The sequence below is a fragment of the Monodelphis domestica genome, chromosome 1, assembly GCF_027887165.1.
Source record: "Monodelphis domestica isolate mMonDom1 chromosome 1, mMonDom1.pri, whole genome shotgun sequence".
Lineage (NCBI taxonomy): Eukaryota > Metazoa > Chordata > Mammalia > Didelphimorphia > Didelphidae > Monodelphis > Monodelphis domestica.
Window position 1 is genome coordinate 567583203 of NC_077227.1, and position 9555 is coordinate 567592757.

At 34.7% G+C, this 9555-nt stretch overlaps 1 long non-coding RNA gene across 1 annotated transcript; it reads right to left on the minus strand.

The window, feature by feature from the left end:
• Positions 1-4580: 4580 nt before the first annotated feature.
• LOC107652024 (uncharacterized) lies at positions 4581-9041 on the minus strand. Its single transcript, XR_001629492.2, has 3 exons — positions 8949-9041; positions 7051-7124; positions 4581-4921 (listed from the first exon to the last, which is right to left on the minus strand). It is a non-coding gene; the product is annotated as an uncharacterized LOC107652024 (long non-coding RNA).
• Between the last annotated feature and the right edge of the window lie 514 nt (positions 9042-9555).

Here is a 9555-nt window from a genome sequence, read left to right on the forward strand (position 1 = left end):
CTAAAAGGAATAATGAACTGGAGGAATTCCATGTGGACTGGAATGACCTCCAGTAATTTATTCAGAGTGAAAGGAACAAAACCAGGAGAATTTTGTACCCAGAAACAGATACACTTTGGCACAATTGAACATAATAGACTTTTCTGCTAGCAGCAATGCAATGATCCAGTGCAATTCTGAGGGACTTATGAGAAAGAATGCTATCAACATGAAGAGATAGAACTGTGGTAGTAGAAACACAGAAGAAAAAAACATATGATTTATCACTTGTTTACATGGTTATATGACTGGGGGTTTGGGTTTTAAAAGATTGCTCTGTTAAAAAATGAATACTATTGATATAGGTGTCAAGTAATAAGTCATGTATAAATCAGTGGAATTGCTTGTCAGATGTGGAAGAGGAAGAGGGGAGGAAGAGAAAATAAATCATATAACCCTAAAAAAGTATTTTATGATTTTATTTTATATTGTGACATATTCTAAGGCAGCTTGGTGACCCTGTCGGTAGGGTGCTATGGTTGTAATCAAGAAAATCTCCATTCACATCTGGCCTTAAAAACTCACAAATTGTGTGATTATTGATATATTATAGACACTATCTCTTTTTCCTATAATGTACAACAGTTAAAAAACCATTTGCACAAATTTTGAGATAAAATGCTATGATTAGAAAAATATATAATACAGTCCCCAAGATATAGCAGGTACTTGGAAAATGCTATTGTTGTTGTTTTTCTTGTTGTAACTATTACTTTAATTAGTTCCTTTACTACTTAAATGATGATTTCTGAATTAATCACCACAGAATCTGCATATGATGATAATTCTAAAATCTCTGCCAATAACTATGCCTAATGGGCACTGAAAGACTGTCTGCCCTTTCTTCCAACCATAACACTGCTGGGTTTGTACCCCAAAGAGATAATAAGGAAAAAGACATGTACAAAAATATTCATAGCTGGGCACTTTGTGGTGGCAAAAAATTGGAAAATGAGGGGATGCCTTCAATTGGGGAATGGCTGAACAAATTGTGGTATATGTGATGGAATACTATTGCACTCAAAGGAATAAAAAAGTGGAGGAATTCCATGGGGACTGGAACAACCTTTAGAAAGTGATGCAGAATGAGAGGAGCAGAAGCAGGAGAACATTGTATAAGGATACTGATACACTGTGGTATAATGAAATATAATGGACTTCTCCATTAGTGGCAATGCAGAAACCCTGAACAACTTGGAGGAATCTACGAGGAAAACCACTATCCACATTCAGAGGAAACACTGTGGGAGTAAAAACACAGAAAAAAACCCACTGCTTGAATACATGGATCCAAGGGATATGGTTGGGGATATGGTAGGATATGAACACCCTAGTGCAAATATCAACAAAATGGAAATAGGTTCTGATCAAGGACACAAGTAATACCCAATGAAATTGCGTGTGGGCTGTGAGAAGGATGGGTGGAGGGGAGGTAGGGAAATAATGTGATTATTGAAATCAAGGAATAATGTTCTAAATTGACTAAATAAACTAATTCAAATGGAAAAAATAAAATAAAACAAAATCTCTGCCAATGTTTTAATTATTTTATTTATCTTTTTTCTCTTATTGCTCTAGCTAGCTCTCACAGAGCTCTGGCCCATACTGGACAGAAAAGCAAGAGAAGATCCACATTTTCAATCTGTACTTAGAGGAAAAGTTTAATGAATTTTGCTAATTCAGATGATATCAGCTTTATTAATAAACATATGTTTATTTTGTATTACAAAAATGTCTTCCTATACTTATTCTTTTCAAAAATTCATAAATACTACTTCATTCAAAGAACTTTTGCTTACATTCATATGGTTGTAGCTTAAATAGTTTTATAATTATTAAGAGTATTATCAACTATCAATAATAATTAATATTGTTATATTAATAAATATTCAAAATATGTTCATTACTTTCATAATGTTAAACTGTTCTCCTTACTTGAATTAGTCATACTTGGCTATGGCAATTGAAGTATATTTTTAAAATGTTTTTAATAGTCTATTTACCAAATTTTTACTAAAAACATTTGTATGGATATTCATAATTGATTTTTGGTTTTGATTTATAGTTTTCTTTTACCACCCGGTTTGATAGGTGTACAAGATATTCAGACGACGAACCTGGCAGCTCTTCTGAGAAGGACTCTCCAAGTGTTTTTCAGGATGTTCATCCATCCACCTACAACATCCACCTTTTACCCAACTGTCCCTATGGCAATCACTTCAACCATACCCTAGTAAAATTATCTCAGCAGATGGGCTAAAATCAAGTGATGGTAACCCACAGATCTCAAATCCTTCAGTGAGTTTGAAGGATGTCTACCAAAAATATTTGAAGAGTTTTCATGGCAGAATGGGCAGATGAGAATATTGTTTTTCTAAAGTCCATATGAAACCAACTGTGGAAGTGTTATAAGGGAGGGAGAACTTGTAGTATTAAAAGAGATAGTTGATGAGGATTTTGCATAACCTAATCCCACAAGATAATTCCCTATGAGTATATTAGAGGGTTGGTTAGGGTATAATGGAAAAAGATTTGATAATAAATGCCCGGAAGGTAGAAGGAGGGTGAGATGGATTCCCCCATTCAGTCTTCTTCAAATATGTCTCTCCACTAACCCTGTCTTTACTCCCCTCTAATAACTGTTTTATAGATGAACCTCTTCTCTTGGGGAAAGAGAGAGAAAGCAGCTCTCTTCCTCTTCCACTATGACTAGGAAGTCAATTTAGGATAAATGACAACTTTATTCTAACAATTGTGGTTAGGGATGAAATTAGAAAGATTTCTGAAGGTTAGGGTCTATAGGAAAGAGGGGAAAGGAAATCCCTGTCTGTCTCAAATCTCCCTTTCCCTCCCTCCAAAGTTGAAAGACTCAGGCTTGCCAGTCTGGTCTCTGAGAGTTCAGGTTTTGTGACCCCTGGTCTCTTGTCATAGCAGAGCCAATGTCCAGACCCAGGGTGTCCCAGGAGCTGTGTGAGATCTTGTTAGGCTGTTCTTATACTTTTCAGGTTTCTGCTATACCTCTTGGTATCATTGGGGGTTAGGGGGATGATGGTTAAATTCAATGAGGGATTTTGTATGGCTCAGGATTCAGTCTGTCTTAGAATAACAGGTGTTTATTCAGGAAGATGTTAGGGAAGGCTACTAGATAGGCAGGTTGAGGAGAAATCCTTATCTAAAAATGGCTACCCTGATATCCCCTTCTGTCTTCCCTCTGTGAAGACTCTTCTTTGCTTAGGCAAGCTAAACCCACTCACTACTGCTCTCTCTAACCATGGATCCTCTTGCTAAAATGTCTAATCCTAACTAAAACCCACTCAGGGGTTAGAGTTTGTTAGAATAGATTTGTAGTGCAAGAAATCCAGAGTTGAAGTGGTCTGGTTCACCTCTGAGAGGAAACCCCCTCAGAGGCTCCCATAAGCAGTTCAAACCTATTCCCCCTCTTCAGGTTAGCTCTTCATATTCATTAGTAGAGAGGAATCAGGTGGCAGGTTCAGTTGATAACAGGAATGAAGCCGGGAAGGTTTGGGGGCAGGTTAGAGATGACCAGGAGTTCAGAGCTGAATTCTAGAGTTGGCTTCAGCCTTCAAGCCTCCAACTGGTTTTCCCAGCTTGACCCTGGAATGCTCCAGCCCCTTCCTTCCACAATTCTAAACAAGTTTACCCCTGATTGTGTAAGTACATCCAATGCCATTCCCTTTTGCTGCCAACCTGAATTTCTTCCTCTGAATTCCTTATCACAGAAGGGAGTGTAGAAACTTAGAACACAGACACAAAACACAGCCTAGGTCATCTAGTCAATCTTTTGGCCATTTGTCTTGGCCATGGACTCTAAGGATTCATAAGGAGAAAGTGGGGCTGAAGATTTTCTATAACTTGACATCACTTAAATCTAATTCCTACAAGGTTAATACCATCTCTTGATGCTATTGATCTTTATCGAATAAAAAGTACAAAAAATAACCTAGGTTAGATATTAGTTTTCTAAGATAATGCCTCAATTTTATGTAGAGGTGATCCTCGATATTTGAAGGCTTTATGAGCAAAGTCTGGAAAATACTACCAAGACAATGAGGCTTCTTGTAGAGTCTCATTAATGAATTGTACTTATATGTTTATGACTTCGCCACATTCAGGGATAAGAGGATCATTACTGAAGAACTAATAGGAAATGAATAATTGGGCCAGAGGAACTCTAAAGACCATAACTAAAGCTATGTTTAGCGAGAATTCAAATTCTCAGTAGGAGAAACAATCACAGCAGTGAAATTCTGGAATAGGATGAAGTGTTGAATAAAACAGGAAGAATAACAAGATCCAGGATTTCCTCAATATAGGGAAATTCTAGGTGAGGAATCCTTATCTCGCAATGCAGTTTGAATTTTATCACTTCAAGTCTTATAAAATGGAATGTCATAACTTATCCCAGATTCATATGTGTCAGAGGAAGAAATAGAACCCAGGTCTTCTATGACTTCAGTGTGACCTCTCTATTGATGATTCAACACCACCTCTCCTCCATATAAAATTATTAAAATTCTTGAATATGTTTTATAGTATAGACATTTCATGTCTTAAAATGAAAAAAGTCACACCCAACATTCATTTATGCATTAGAAAACCAAGTTTCCAAATGAATTTTCCTTTATTAATATAAGCATAGCATATTCCATGCATTTAAACTTCTCTCCTTTTTAATACTCTCACTCGTTTATACCACAGAGTCTGGACGCACTCTTCTTTTCTTTCTCCGTTTGCTAACGTTTGCAGCATTTAACATGTGGACCATCACAGAAGCCAGATTGTGTATATGGTCTTCGACAATGAATGAAACAACGGCCACCCCCGGATTCACATTGAGCATAGCCTCTATGTTTCAACATCCCTGTGGAAAGAAGAACATGAATGTTTCAGAATATTTATTTACAGCCACAGAGAAGTTACACTGTACTCTGAAACGGAATTGAGAGAATTTAGCCATAAGCCTTAGAATTTTTAATTTGATTTTTTTAACTTTTAAGACTTTTTTCAGTTACATGTAGAAAGTTTGACAATTGCTATTCAGATTCTCTCTCTCCCAGGCTTCCCACCTCCAAAAGGCAATAAATTGTCTAATATACGTTATAACATTGCTGTCATGCAATACATATTTCTATCTTCCTTATTCCATGAAAGAAGACACATATCACACAAACAATTTTTAAAAAGCTCATGAACACAATTAAGTGCAAAATGTCATATTTGATCCGCAATCAAACACCAACATTTCTTTTATTGGTTATAGATCATCCTAGGTCCTTTGGGGATAATCTTGGAACCATGCTTTCCTGATAATATTTCAGTACTGTGAAGTTGATCACCATAAAATATTTCTGTTATCATATATAATGTTTTCCTTGTCCCTTTCACTTCATTTTGCATCAGTGCATAAAACTATTTCCAGCTTTTTTTTTTAACTTATCCTGTTCATCACTTTTGGTAGAGATAGGTCCTTTTCCCTGATCTCTGATATCTTTTCAATATAGACCCAGAGTGCACGTAATTCTATGGTCCTTTGAGCTGGGTTCCATGTTGCTCTCTAGAATGGTTGTATCAATTCACAGTTCCTTCACTAGTGTATCAGTAATCCAGTTTTTCTACATCTCCTCCAACATTTATTGGTTTCCTTTTTGGTCATGTTAATCATAACTATGAGAGGTGAGATATGATATCTCAGCATTGTTTTAATTTGCATTTTTAATCAATATTGATTTGGAGCATTTTTTCTTATGACTATAGATAGCTTTAATTTCTTTATAAGAAGTACCTATTCATATTTCTTAACTATATGTCAATTGGAGAATAAATTGCATCCTTATAAATTTCAGTTATTTTTCTATATGTTTGAGAAATGGGACCTTTGTCAGAGACATTTACTGTACTTTCACCACACCTAATTTGTTATTTCCCTTCTAATAATGGTTGTACTGTTTTTTTTTCTGCTTTCTTTTAATTTAATGTAATCAAAACTACTTATTCAATTTTTGGAATATTCTCCATTTCTTGTTTGGTTATAAAATATTCCCTTATTCATAAATCTGACCAGTAAACTCTTCTGTGTTAAGCTAATTAATTTATGATACCACCTTTATTTCTAGATTAAATATCACTTTTGACTTTATTTTATTATATTGTCTGAGATGTTTGTGGATGCCTAATTTCTGCCATATTGTTTTCTAGCTTTTACAGCAGTTTTTGTAAAATGGTGATTTCTTCTCCAAAAAGCTTGGATCATTGTGTTTATCAAATAATGGGTTACTATTATCATTAACTGTTGTGAGTTAATTATATAAACTACTCTCTTCCTTAGGTAATACAAGATTATTTTGATAATTGCCCCTTTATAATATAGTTTGAGATCTGTTTTCGATGGGCCGATCCAATCTCTCTATGAAAATAGAACATAATAGGAAGGTATTTCTGAATGTATTCTTTCTAACTTGCATTCAGATCTCTTACTTGATACTTTCAGTATAACCTCAGGAGAGGCACATAAACTTTCTGACTTCAATTTTTTTTTCCCAATCTTTGAAATGAAGGAGTTTTTACTAGAAGATATTTTAGCTTCCTTCCAATTAGGAGCTAATGCTGTCAATCTTTGTGTGATGCTTACGGCATAATAGAAATGTCCTAATATTCCCTGTTCTGACTTCCCATGGTTTTTAAGAATTCTTTTAAATAAGGAGTGACCTCCCATTGGTTCAAAGTCTCTTATTCTTCTTGCTTTTCTTCCTTCTGACTAAAAAAAGTGCCTCTATTATGCTCCTAAATGAATACTATTCTAATAAGCTCCTTGGACTCAATAAAAGCATATTTTCCCTTGCTGTTCTTTAGGCAGGTCCCAGGAATAAGTTCAATTGTCTTTAGTTACAAGCAATGTAGGAGAGGGCTGACTGAATTAATTGGAATACATATTGGGAGATATATTTCGATATATATATCCCAAACCTTTTCATTTCTTATTCTGAATCTTACCTTTGACAGCATAGGGAAATACCAAAAAAAGCACCATATACATCAGGTAGAGAGTCCTCATGGTCAGTGAAAACCTAGAACCATAGAATCATAGAAGACATGAAGGGAGGACAACCTAGCAGAAGATAGGATAAAATACAAATAAGACAAAAACAGACTAGGAAATACCCTATTTACCTTGGTTCAGCTAATAACACCTCTTTTTTTAAAACCCTTACCTTCTGTGTTGGAGTCAATACTGTGTATTGGCACCAAGGCAGAAGAGGTAAGGGCTAAGAAATGGGGGTCAAGTGACTTGCCCAGGGTCACATAGCTGGGAAGTATCTGAGGGCAGATTTGAACCTAGGACCTTACATTTCTAAGTCTGGCTTTCAATCCACTGAGCTACACAGCTGCCCCTAAATAATGTCACCTCTTAAATGTCTGAAACTGTCTAAACCCAGGTCTTCATGGCTTCAGTGTGACCCCTCTAACAACACTGCCTCTCCTCCATACAAAATTGTTAAATCTCCTGAATATATTTTATCATATAGATATTTCATCTCTTCAAATTACAAAAAATTACACCCAAGATTTATTTTTTACTTAGAAAACCAAGTTTCCAAATAGATTTTCCTTTATTTGAACTAGCATAACATCTTCCATTTATTTTAACTTCTCCCCCTTTTTATACACTCATTCTTCCATATTACAGACTCTGGATGTACTGTTCTTTCATGTTTGTTTTTGCTAATGTATGCAGCTTTGTTTCTTTGGGGTTTTTTGACTCTTTTGACTCTGACAGAAACCAGAAGCTTTGTATTATCTTGGACAATGATAAAAACAATGGCCACCCCCTAACCAACATTGCAACATATTTTGGATATCCTCCAACTCTATGGAAAGGATCACATGAATATTTCAGAATTTTTGTTTATAGTCACAGAAAACTTATGGTATATTATGATACAGAATTGAGAGAATTTAGCCCTAAACATTGCATTCAATAATTTGATTTTTTAACTTTAAAAATTTTATGGAGGAAATAGATAGCAAGACCATATTAGTGGGGAACCTCCATTCCCCTCCAGAACTAGATAAATTTAACAAAAAATAAATAAATAAGACCAAATGGAAGTGAATGAAATGTTAGGAAAATTAGAATGAATAGAAATCTGAAGAAAATTGAACAGAGATAAAAGAAGGATATACCTTCTTCTCAGAAATACATGATACAAGCACAAAATCAACCATATACTAGTTTATAACAACAATTCAAACAAATGCAGAAAAGCAAAAATAATAAATGAAACTTTTTCAGGTTGTAATGTAATAAAAAAATTATAATAAACAAAGGTGTATGGAAAGGCAAATTTAAAATTAATGGGAAATGAAAAAATCTAATTTTATAAAACTAGTTGGGTCAAAACAGAAATCATAGGAAGAATTAGAGATTTCATTAAAGAGAATGACACTGAGGACACTACATATAAAAATCTATGGGATACAGTCAAAACAGTATTCAGAGGAAAATTTATATCACTGAGTCCCTATATGAACAAAATGGAGAGAGTAGAGATCAATTAATGTGTTTAGAACTTAAAAAATTAGAAAAAGAACAAATAAAAAATCCCCAGATAAAAGTAAATTGTAAATCCTAAAAATTAAAGGAGAAAATAAAAGTAAAAGAACTATGGAAATATTAAATAAGACTATAATGTGGTTCGTGCTTTTTAAAAACAAATGAAATAAATAAAGTACAGGTTAATCTGATAAAAAAGAAAGAAGAGAAAAACATTAGCCATATCAAAGAGGAAAAGGGTGATTTTATCTCTAATAAAGAGGAAATTAAGTATTTATTCCAATAAATAATAATATTAATTCCAATTAATAACCAATAATGATTACCTATTCCTTACCAGAAATCCAGAAAATTCTGTCAACCAGATCAGAGGAGCTATAGTAAGCAGAACTCCTAGTTCTCTATCTTTGGACACAACTAACATTCTCACAAGCACACACAGAGCACCAGGTTTATATTTTCAGAAGATGGAATCTTGGCAGAGAAACCTATCAGCATAAAAACCCAAAAAGGTCTTAAAACAGTCTTTCTGAGCCAAGAAACCTAACTAAGTTTGAACCCAGGTGCAATGACTGAGTACTAAGTTTTTTATTAAAGAGACTGATCCGAAACAAAGACAGGAGTTGGCAAGATGACATGTGTTCTCCTCATAATGTATTTTGGTCTCTTATATGTGCTGATATTTGGTCACCATGTACCATGGCACCCTACCTTTCTGCTTAGCTGGGAAGGGTAAAGCCCCCCACTACTAGCATCCCAGATATTAGTTTATTTGATTAATATTTTAATAGGATAGTCAAAAGTTGGGCAAAGAGACAGATAAACAGTTCCCTTTGCATCTTCTGTCTGTACTGTTTGTGGGGCACTCTGGAAGATTATCTGGAGGAAAGGAACTGACCTCTCTTTCACCATTATCTCTTCTAGATCCCTCCCTTCAAAAGATA